Source organism: Terrapene carolina, unplaced genomic scaffold (assembly GCF_002925995.2).
Source record: "Terrapene carolina triunguis isolate 2854851 unplaced genomic scaffold, T_m_triunguis-2.0 Scaffold192, whole genome shotgun sequence".
In the NCBI taxonomy this organism is placed as follows: Eukaryota; Metazoa; Chordata; order Testudines; family Emydidae; genus Terrapene; species Terrapene triunguis.
Genome location: NW_020664543.1, coordinates 27,582,664 through 27,592,667, shown reverse-complemented (window position 1 = coordinate 27,592,667; position 10,004 = coordinate 27,582,664). Strand labels below are relative to the sequence as shown.

General features: G+C 48.7%; 1 long non-coding RNA gene across 1 annotated transcript in view; it reads right to left on the bottom strand.

The window, feature by feature from the left end:
* LOC115271251 overlaps positions 1 to 9,741 on the bottom strand; it is an 11,865-nt gene extending 2,124 nt beyond the window's left edge. Inside the window, exon 1 of the long non-coding RNA XR_003899858.1 lies at positions 9,673 to 9,741. This is a non-coding gene — a long non-coding RNA (uncharacterized LOC115271251). The remainder of the gene's footprint in view (positions 1 to 9,672) is intronic.
* Positions 9,742 to 10,004: the final 263 nt, after the last annotated feature.

Here is a 10,004-nt window from a genome sequence, read left to right as displayed (position 1 = left end):
TTTTTTTTTTTTTTTTTTAGTAAGGACAGCAGGCTTTTACAGCAAAGCAGCTGTCAGCAAAAACAACCTCTGTAAGCCAGTAGATCAGAGATAAGAAGGCTGCTTCTTTGCCTGCTTTTTAACAAATACAAGTGAAAGTTATATTAAGTTTTGTAAAGGAATAAACACTTTAAAAGCCAAGCCTATATGAAGACAGAGCCCTGTGTGAGGTGGTTGGGCCTTTGTTAGAGGAACAGGCCGTTCATATACCTTTTGTTGTTGTTGACAAACTGTAACCTAATAGCGCATATACTACAGGGGCAACCTACCGCCCTTTCGACAAACCCCACATCCCTTGAACTCCATAAAAACATGCTTTACACAGTTATTTTTAACTGACATTTTATTTTACAACACAGCCTGTTTTGTTCCCAAAACATGCTCTAACTGTTAGGCCTGGTCCACACTAACCCCCCACTTCGAACTAAGGTACGCAAATTCAGCTACGTTAATAACATAGCTGAATTCGAAGTACCTTAGTTCGAACTTACCGTGGGTCCAGACGCTGCAGGCAGGCTCCCCCGTCGATGCCGCGTACTCCTCTCGCCGAGCTGGAGTACCGGCGTCGACGGCAAGCACTTCCGGGGTCGATCTGGGATCGATTTATAGCGTCTAGACAAGACGCGATAAATCGATCCCAGAAGATCGATCGCTTACATCCGGACCAGGAAGTAAGTATAGACGTACCCTTAGTGTTTTTTCTTAGCAAGATTTTGTAATTTGCTGAACGAAGAAGACATTCAACATTTTGCATTAAACATTTATCTGTCGGTTTGATGATTTTATCTAAAACGCTATTTGGGTCCTCAGCCTCTGTCACTTTGTCCACCAATTCTGCCCCTAGAGCCAAATGTTCCTGGGTTAAACAGAGGCACTGCCCCCGGCAGTACCCCACAGATCTGGGTCTCCCCTCCCTGGGGAACCCCCACCCACTATCCCCACCTCACCTCAGTACCAGGCCACTGCCAGTCACCATCAAGCCCCCACTCCCTGGGGCAGACTGCAGTATCAGCCACTCATCACTGGCAAGGGGGGTTTGGACCTGCTGCCTCTGCCTACCCAGGGCTGTCCCTTTGCAACCCCAGTACCTAGCTGGCCTTGCTCTAGGCCTGCAGCCTGGGGTTTTTCCCAGGCCAGAGCTCCCCAGCTCCTTTAGCCTTCCTCCAGTCCTGCTTCCCTCAGGTACCTCTCAGCTCCAGGCAGCCAGGCCCTTCTCTCTCTAAAGCAGAGAGAGAACTGTCTGGGCTTCTGTTTGTGAACAAAATCGTGAAAAAATAGATGGCACTGTCACAGCCAAAGTTCTCAACATTGGGCTTAAGAGAAATGTTGAACACATGCTGAGTACCCTGAAGCCTATTTCTGTAGCCTTGAACAAAATGCAGGGAAATAGCTGTTTTATTGCTGATGCTGTTGAAATTTGGATGGAACTGAGCGAGATCTTAAAAAGAGAAATATGCAATGACAGAGTTAAATTACAAGCATTAAAAAAACAAATGGGACAAGCACTATCTTCAGCTCATTTTCTTGCAAATATTCTCAATACTCGGTACCAGGGTCAAATCTCAACTGCTGAAGAAGAGGAGTGGACTATGACATGGACATCCAGCAATCATCCCTCCATAATGCCAGCTATAATAAACTTCAGAGCTAAGGGTGAACCATTCAAGAAATATATGTGTGCTGATGAGGTTTTAAAGAAAGTCACACCAGTGAACTGGTGGAAGTCACTTAAGCACTTGGATTCAGAGACTGTTGAAGTGATAACCTCACTTTAAACAGCAGTAGCTTCTTCTGCCGGTGTAGAAACAATATTTTCTTCCTTTGGACTAATTCATTCCAAATTGAGAAATCGTTTGGGACCTGAAAAAGCAGGAAAGCTTGTTTTGCTTTTCCAGATTATGAACAAACAGAAAAATGAAGGTGAACACGACTGAGTTCGCTACAGAAGCCAATATTTTAAGTTTCTCATGTTGACCTGGCTGACAGAGTCGATTTAATTTTTGTTTTTTGTTTAAGTAATTCATTTAACTATTTTAGTTAAAAACAATTTTAACAAGAACAAACCTGATTTTAAAAAACTTGAATGTTTAACTAAACTCAAATGCTTGTTTTGTTAAAATATTATATGTTTGCCATTGAAGAAAAAAATCCAGAATACATAATGTTGTTGTTTTAGTTAAATAAAACAATTTAAATGTCTGTCTGGTGATGTTCTCCTCCTAATACAGCATGGCAAGGAAATCCTCCAAATATTAATGATTAACCTGTTGAATTGGAGATAGATATTTAAGAAGTCATTGGGAGGTGAACTGCTTCCATTACCTTTGGTAAATGAAATAACAAAACAATCATTCATTTTCTGATATAGCTGTAAAACTAATCTGAAAAGTTTTCAAAATAAATCACTTTAAAAATGTATAGTGTGTACCTTCTAAAAATGAAACCTACATCTATCTCGGAGTTGTGAAGAATATGTATTAAGGTTATCACAACCAACAAGAATGCACTTTTATGTAGAAATCCATGATTGAATCGAGTCTTCCTGACTAGTGATTTAAATCATGATTTAAATCAAATCCACCCTGCTGTCAAGCAATTAAAAAAATTAATCGTGATTAATTGCAGTTAAAGAATAATACAATACCATTTATTTAAATATTTGTGGATGTTTTCTACATTTTCAAATATATTGATTTCAATTACCACACAGAATACAAAGTGTACAGTGCTCACTTTATATTATTATTTTGATTACAAATATTTGCACAGTAAAAAACAAAAGAAATAGGATTTTTCAATTAACCTAATACAAATAATGCAGTGCAATCTCTTTATCATGAAAGTTGAACTTACAAATGTAGAATTATGTACAAAGAAATAACTGCACTCAAAAATAAAACAATGTAAAACTTTAGAGCCTACAAGTCCTCTCAGTCCTACTTCTTGTTCAGCCAATCGCTCAGACAAACAAGTTTGTTTACATTTGTAGGAGATAATGCTCCCTGCTTCTTGTTTACAATGTCACCTGAAAGTGACAACAGTTGTTTACATGGCACTGTTGTAGCCAGCATGGCAAGATATTTACGTGCCAGATGCGCTAAAGATTCATATGTTCTTTCATGCTTCAACCACTCTTCCAGAGGACATGCATCCATGCTGATGACGGGTTCTGCTCGAGAATGATCCATAGCAGTGCAGCCCGACTCATATTCATCACCTGAGTCAGATGCCACCAGCAGAAGGTTGACTTTCTTTTTTGGTGGTTCAGTTCTGTGGTTTCAGCATTGGAGTGTTGTTCTTCTAAGACTTCTGAAAGCATGGTCCACACTTTATGCCTCTCAGATTTTGGAAGGCACTTCAGCTTCTTAAACCTTGGGTCAAGTGCTGTAGCTATATTTAGAAATCTCACATTGGTACCTTCTTTGCACTTTGTCAAATCTGTGCTGGGTCATCATCCAAGATTGTTATAACATGAAATATATGGCAGAATGCGGGTAAAACAGAGCAGGAGACATAAATTCCCCACCCCCCCAAGGAGTTCGGTCACAAATTTAATTAACACATTTTTTTTTTTTAAACAAGTGTCATCAGCATGGAAGCATGTCCTCTGGAATGGCGGCCGAAGCATGAAGGGGCATACAAATGTTTAGCATATATGGCACGTAAATACCTTGCAATGCTGGCTGCAAACGCCTGTTCTCACTTTCAGGTGACATTGTAAATAAGAAGCAGGCAGCATTATGTCCCGTAAATGTATACAAATTTGTTTGAGTGATTGGCTGAACAAGAAGTAGGAATGTGTGGACTTGTAGGCTCTAAAGCTTTACATTGTTTTAGAACATAAGAACGGCCATACTGAATCAGACCAAAGGTCCATCTAGTCCAGTATCCTGTCTTCAGACAGTGGCCAGTGCCAGATGCCCCAGAGGGAGTGAACAGAACAGGTAATCATCAAGTGATCCATTCCCTGTCTCCCGTTCCCAGCTTCTGACAAACAGAGGTTGGTTTTCTTTTTGAGTACAGTTATGTAACAAAACAAAACAAAACAAAAATCTACATTTGTAACTTGCATTTTCACAATAAAGAGATTGCACTTCAGAACTTCTATGAGGTGAATTTAAAAATACTATTTCTTTGTTTGTCATTTTTACTGTGCAAATATTTGTAATAAAAAAGAATAATATAAAGTGAACACTGTACACTTTGTATTCTCTGTTGTAATTTAAATCAATATATTTGAAGATGTAGAAAAACATCCCAAAATATTTAATAAATTTCTATTGGTATTCTATTGTTTAACAGTTCGATTAAAAGTGCGATTAATTGCAATTTTTAAAATTGTGATTAAATTTTTGATTTAATCGTATGCGTTAACTGCGACTAATCAACAGCCCTACTTTTAATTATTTTATTATCATTATTATTATTATTACTACAATGTGCTTGGTGCTGTACAAACAAGAGGCCAATGCAATAGCTACTCTAAGGAGATTGCAGTAAAAGTACAGCTGGGATTTCACAGAATCACAGGACTGGAAGCAGCCTCGAGAAGTCATCTAGTCCAGTCCCCTGCACTCAACGCTGGACTATGTATTACCTAGATCAGTGGTTCCCAATTGGGGGAACACGGCTACCTGGGGGACCGTGAGCCCTTTCAAGGGGGCCACAGGGCCCCATGGCTGCAGCCTTGATCCCCGGCGCCCCTAGTGGTGCTGAAGCCCCGATCCCCAGAGTGGGGCTGAATCCCAAAGCCCCGAGCCCTGGTGCTCCCTGTGGGGCAGAAGCCCTGAGCCCAAGGGCAGAGTTGGGGAAATGGAGAGCATTGCTCCCTACCCCAAACTGCAGCGCAAGATCATGGCACTCCCGGGGGCAGCGCCACACCTCCCCACCCCATCTCCTCTCCCCGCCCCCAAGCCAGGTGTGAGGCAGGAAGCCAGAGCCTGGCAGTGCAGAGCATCTTCTGCTCTGGCTGGTGCCATGCAGCAGGCAGCAGAAGCATTCCCTCCTCTCCTGCTGGTGCCCCAGGTTAAAGCTGCTCCTCAGCTCCCAGCCAGAAAGAGCCACCTGGGTGAGGGGACCCAGCTCCATGGCTGGCAGACCCTTCCAGGAACAGGGTCTGCAGGGGAGCCCTCCCAGCACACAGCCCCTAATACCCCCCCCCCCCCCCCCCCCACCCAGCCCCTACCCCCCCCCCCCCCTGCACCCCCCCCTCCCCCCTGCCTTCACCCAGCTCCTAGTACCCCCTCCCTGCACCCTGCGCTACTCCCCTGCCTTCACACAGCTTCTAGTACCACTCTCCCTGCACCCTGAGCTACCCCCGCCCAGAAACCTGAGCTACCCCCCTGCCTACACACAGCCCCTAGATACCCACTGCCTGCACCCTAAGCTACTCCCCTGCCTACACATAGCCCCTAACTACCCACTGCCTGCACCCTAAGCTACTCCCCTGCCTACACACAGCCCCTAGCTACACTCTCCTTGCACCCTGAGCTACTCCCTTGGCTGCACACAGCCCCAGGTACCCCCTCCCTGCATCCTGAGCTACTCCTGCCCACACACTGTCACTAACAACCACCTGTCTGCACCCTGAGCTACCCCCCTGCCCGTACCCGGCCCCTAGCTTCCCCCTCCCTGCACCCTGGTATACCCCCCTGCCCTCACGCAGCCCCTAGCTACCCCCTCCCTGTACCCTGAAATACTCCCTGCCTACACACAACCCCTAGCTTCTCCCTCCCTGCACCCTGAGCTACCCCCTCGCCCACACACAGCCCCAAGCTACCCCCTCCCTGCACCCTGAGCTACCCCCCGCCTGCACACAGCCCCTACCTTCTCCCTCCCCGCACCCTGAGCTACCCACTTGCCAGCACACAACCTCAAGGTACCTGCTCCCTGAGCTACTCCCTGCCCGCACACAGCCCTAGCTACCCCATGCCTACACCCTGAACTACCCACTTGCTGGCACACAACCCCTAGCTACCCCCACCCTTCACCCTGAAATACCCCCTGCCCACACACAGCCCCTAGCTATCCCCTCCGTGCACCCTGAGGTACTCCCCTGCCTGCATCGTGAGCCTGCAGACTGCCCCTATCTACCCCCTCCCTGCACCGAGCTACCCCCCTGCCCACCCCCTCCCCACACCCTGAGCTACTCTCCTCCCTGCACATAGTCCCTAACTACCCCCTGCCTGCACCCTGAGCTACCCCCCATGCCTGCACTACAGCTCGTAGCTACACCTGCACCCTAAGCTGTTTTCAAAGTTAGAGTTATTAATTTTTGGTTGCATGCGCTCCTTCCCTCCAACACAGACAGGCTGGGTGTCCTGCTGAGGTGAGCTAGAGGGTGGAGCCGGCGCTCCCTCCCTGGACCCCGCCATGCAGAGGTGGCTCAAGTCCCACTGGCCCCTGGCCCCCAAATAGAAGTCAAACTATGCCTATGCCAAGGGCCCTGGGCCCTGCCCCAAGCCCCCCCCTTTTCCCCCCACTGGGCCCTGGAGTTTTTATAGCATGTCGAAGGGTGCCTCAGAGAGAAAAAAAGAGAACCCCTGATCTAGATGATCCCGGACAGGTGTTTGTCTAACCTGTTCTTAAAAAAATCTTGAATCACAGAGATTCCACAGCCTCCTTAGGCAATTTATTCCAGTGCTTAACAACCCTGACACATAGGAAGTTTTTCCTAATGTCCAACCTAAACCTCCCTTGCTGCAATTTAAGCCCATTGCTTCTTGTCCTAGCCTCAGAGGTTAAGGAGAACAATTTACCTCCCTCCATCTTGTAACAACCTTTTATGTACTTGAAAACTGTTATTTCCCCTCTCAGTCTTCTCTTCTCCAGACTAAACAAACTCAATTCTTTCAATCTTCCCTCATAGGTTGTGTTTTCTAGACCTTTAATAATTTTTGATGTTCTCCTCTGGCTTTCTCCCAATTTCTCCACATCTTTCCTGAAATGTGGTGCCCAGATCTGGACACAATACTCCAGTTCTATCCTCTATTCATTCATCTGCGATATGTTTTTCTCTCTCCATCCTGTGTCTATAGCATGGATAGGAGTTGTAATAGATAAACACTGTACTTATTTGGATATATCAAAGACTTTTGCCATCTATATTTTATGGGCCAGATTCTCCTCTCAGCTACACCAATGTAAATCTGGAACAAAGAGACTAACTTCAGTGGAGTTGGTTTCTGATTTGCAGTGCTGTGCATGAGAGCAAAACTTGACTCTGTCTATCTAGTATGTAAATCTTCTCCACAGTGACTGAAAGTGCACTGAGCACAGCGTAGTCTAGCAAACAGTGTATGTGAAGCAAGCTCTCTTGGGTTTGAGCTCTGGCTCTGCTACTGTCTTGCTGTGGTATGCTGTCTCTAAACCTCCAACTGCCAGAAGCTGGGACTGTATGAGAGGGGATGGATCATTTAAAATTGCCCTGTTCTGTTCATTCCCTCTAAAGCACTGCTCATTCCCACTGGCCACTGTGGGAAGACAGGATCGTGGGCTAGATGGATCATTGGTCTGACTCAGTATGGCCGTTCTTATTGCTTACCTCAGCTTTGCCATCTTTGAAATGACCTAACCACTAGACTTCGGGATATTCTGGACTTATGAGTGATTCTCACTTGTTGAAACCTTTCCGCTTTAATGAAATATTAATTGGGCCAGACAACAAGAGAGCAATGCAATTACTATGCCAGTTGTATGCTGATGTAAGTTAGGTCGACTTAATTTTGTAGTACGGACATGGCCAGAGTGATAGTCTGTCTGGGTCTCATTGCCAGGATGAAAAAAGAACAGTACTTGTGGCACCTTAGAGACTAATGCATTTATTTGCCAGGATGATCAGCCTCACCCCCAGCATGGGGGGGGGGGGGGGGGGGAGTAGAATCAGGACCGGTCACCAGCTCTAGGCACCAGCAAACCAAGCAGGTGCTTGGGGCGGCACATGTCCAGGGGTGGCATTCCGGCCATCCTTTTTTTTTTTTTTAGCTCAGGCAGCATTTCGGCTCTCAGAGCTTGGGGCAGCAACATTTTTTGCTTGGGGCGGCAAAAAACCTAGAGCCAGCCCTGAGTAGAATGGGACTCAGATCCAGAGTTACTTTATTTCACTGTCCCTCCCAGAGAGTTTCAGCTGTTTTTCTTCATTTCCCCCTCTCCCCTTCATTATTTTAGGGCAACAGAAGTGGCATCTAGGAGCAATGGGGAGGAGACTGGAGAGATTAATTCCTCAGTCTGTGCCATTTGCAGCTGGCTGGGGGCATGGCCAGAGCACCTCCAGCCCTAATGCTGGGCGGGCGGTGCCATTGGAGCGCCCCCGGCCCCAGCGTGGTCTCAGCGCTGGGCAGGCGGGTGGCATGGCATGGTCTTGCGCACCACGGTCCCCAGCCTCTCAGCCAGTCTGCCTGTTCCAGGCTTGCATCCATGCTCCCCTCCCAGTGCGGATCGGGGTCCCGGAGCTCGGGAACTGGACTCTGCGGGGAGCGCCACGCAGCCGCCTCCCCTGCAGCTACAGAGTCGTGGGGTCCAACGCTGTCACAACAGCTGTAGGCAGTAGTGAGCTGGAGCCGGTTCGCACCGGTTCATGGGACAACTGGTTCTAAAAGGGCTTTTAAATTTAACAACCAGTAAAGCTCCAGCAGCTCTCCGCCCTGCCCCGGCCTCAGCTCACCTCTGCTCCACCTCCGCCTCTTCCCCTGAACGCTCCACCCGTCTTCTCCTCCCCCTCCCCTGCTTCCCGCGAATCAGCTGTTTGCGCGGGAAGCCTGGGAGGGCTGAAAAGCAAGCGGCGGCTTCGCGCAGGTGAGCTGGGGGGCACAAGGAAGGTTCCAGGGAGGCGCGGCCCGGCCCTGGCCCAGCGGCCAACCTGCTCCAGCCCCGCCCTGGCCCAGGCCCAGGCCCAGGGGCCCCGCAGCTCCGGCCTGGGCCCGGCGGCCCCGCAGCGAAGCTGTAGTGCCGCCAGCCACCTTCAGGCAGCACGGTAAGGGAGCAGGTGTTGGATAGAGGGCAGGGGAGTTCAGGGTGGTGGTGGTCGGGTGGATAGGGGTCGGGGCAGTCAGAGGGCAGGGAACAGGGGGATTGAATGGGGGCAAGGGTCCCGGGGTGCAGTCAGGAAGGAGCAAGGGTTGGATGGGGCGGGGGGGGGCAGTCAGGGGCAGGTGTTCCAGGGGCAGTCAGGAGACAGAGAGAAGGGGTGGTTGGATGGGGCGGGGATCCTGGGGGGCCATCAGGAATGATAGGAGGGGTTGGATGGGGCAGCAGGGGGCAGTCAGGGGACAGGGAAGGGGGGTGGATGGGGCAGGTGTCCGGGGGGGGGGCATCAAGGAACGCGAGGGGTTGAATGGAGCGGGAGTCCCAGGGGCAGGGGCGGACCACGACCCCCTCATGAGGTGAGGAGGAGGGAACTGGTTGTTAAGATTTTTTGGCAGATCATCACTGGCTGTAGGCAGCCCTGGTAAGCAGGGACTGGGAGCCCCCCTACCCAGGCTTCCCTCAGACCCTGTCTGCCCTTCCCCACCCCCCTGCCAGCTTCCAGCTTCCAGCCTGTTTCTCCCCCGTGCCTCCCTTTGCCCCCCCCGCCCCCATTTCTATCTTAAGCATTTTGTTTCTCCCCGGGCTGTTCTCCAGCAGCCCCTTCCTTACCTCGCGGCATGCAGCTTCTGCCTGCAACAAGGGACGCAGGAAGCAGAACCGAGATGAAGTTTCTGTGAACGCTATGCCTGCCTGCGCAAATGAGTCAGCAAAGGGTTTCCCAGGGCTGGGTTCTTAAAGGCACAGGCATCCCAGTGCCTAGTCATTGCCACTCTTCTCTATCTGCTGCAGGAAACAGTTCAACAAATTTGTCTTATCTGTTGCTGGGGTTCCCTGAATTGCTCTCCCTTCCTTGTAATCCATTTAAAATATACTTTTGCTCCTTTTAATTGATTACTCTTTAAAATGTTATTTTCATTACTTTTAGCACTTCATCATTTACC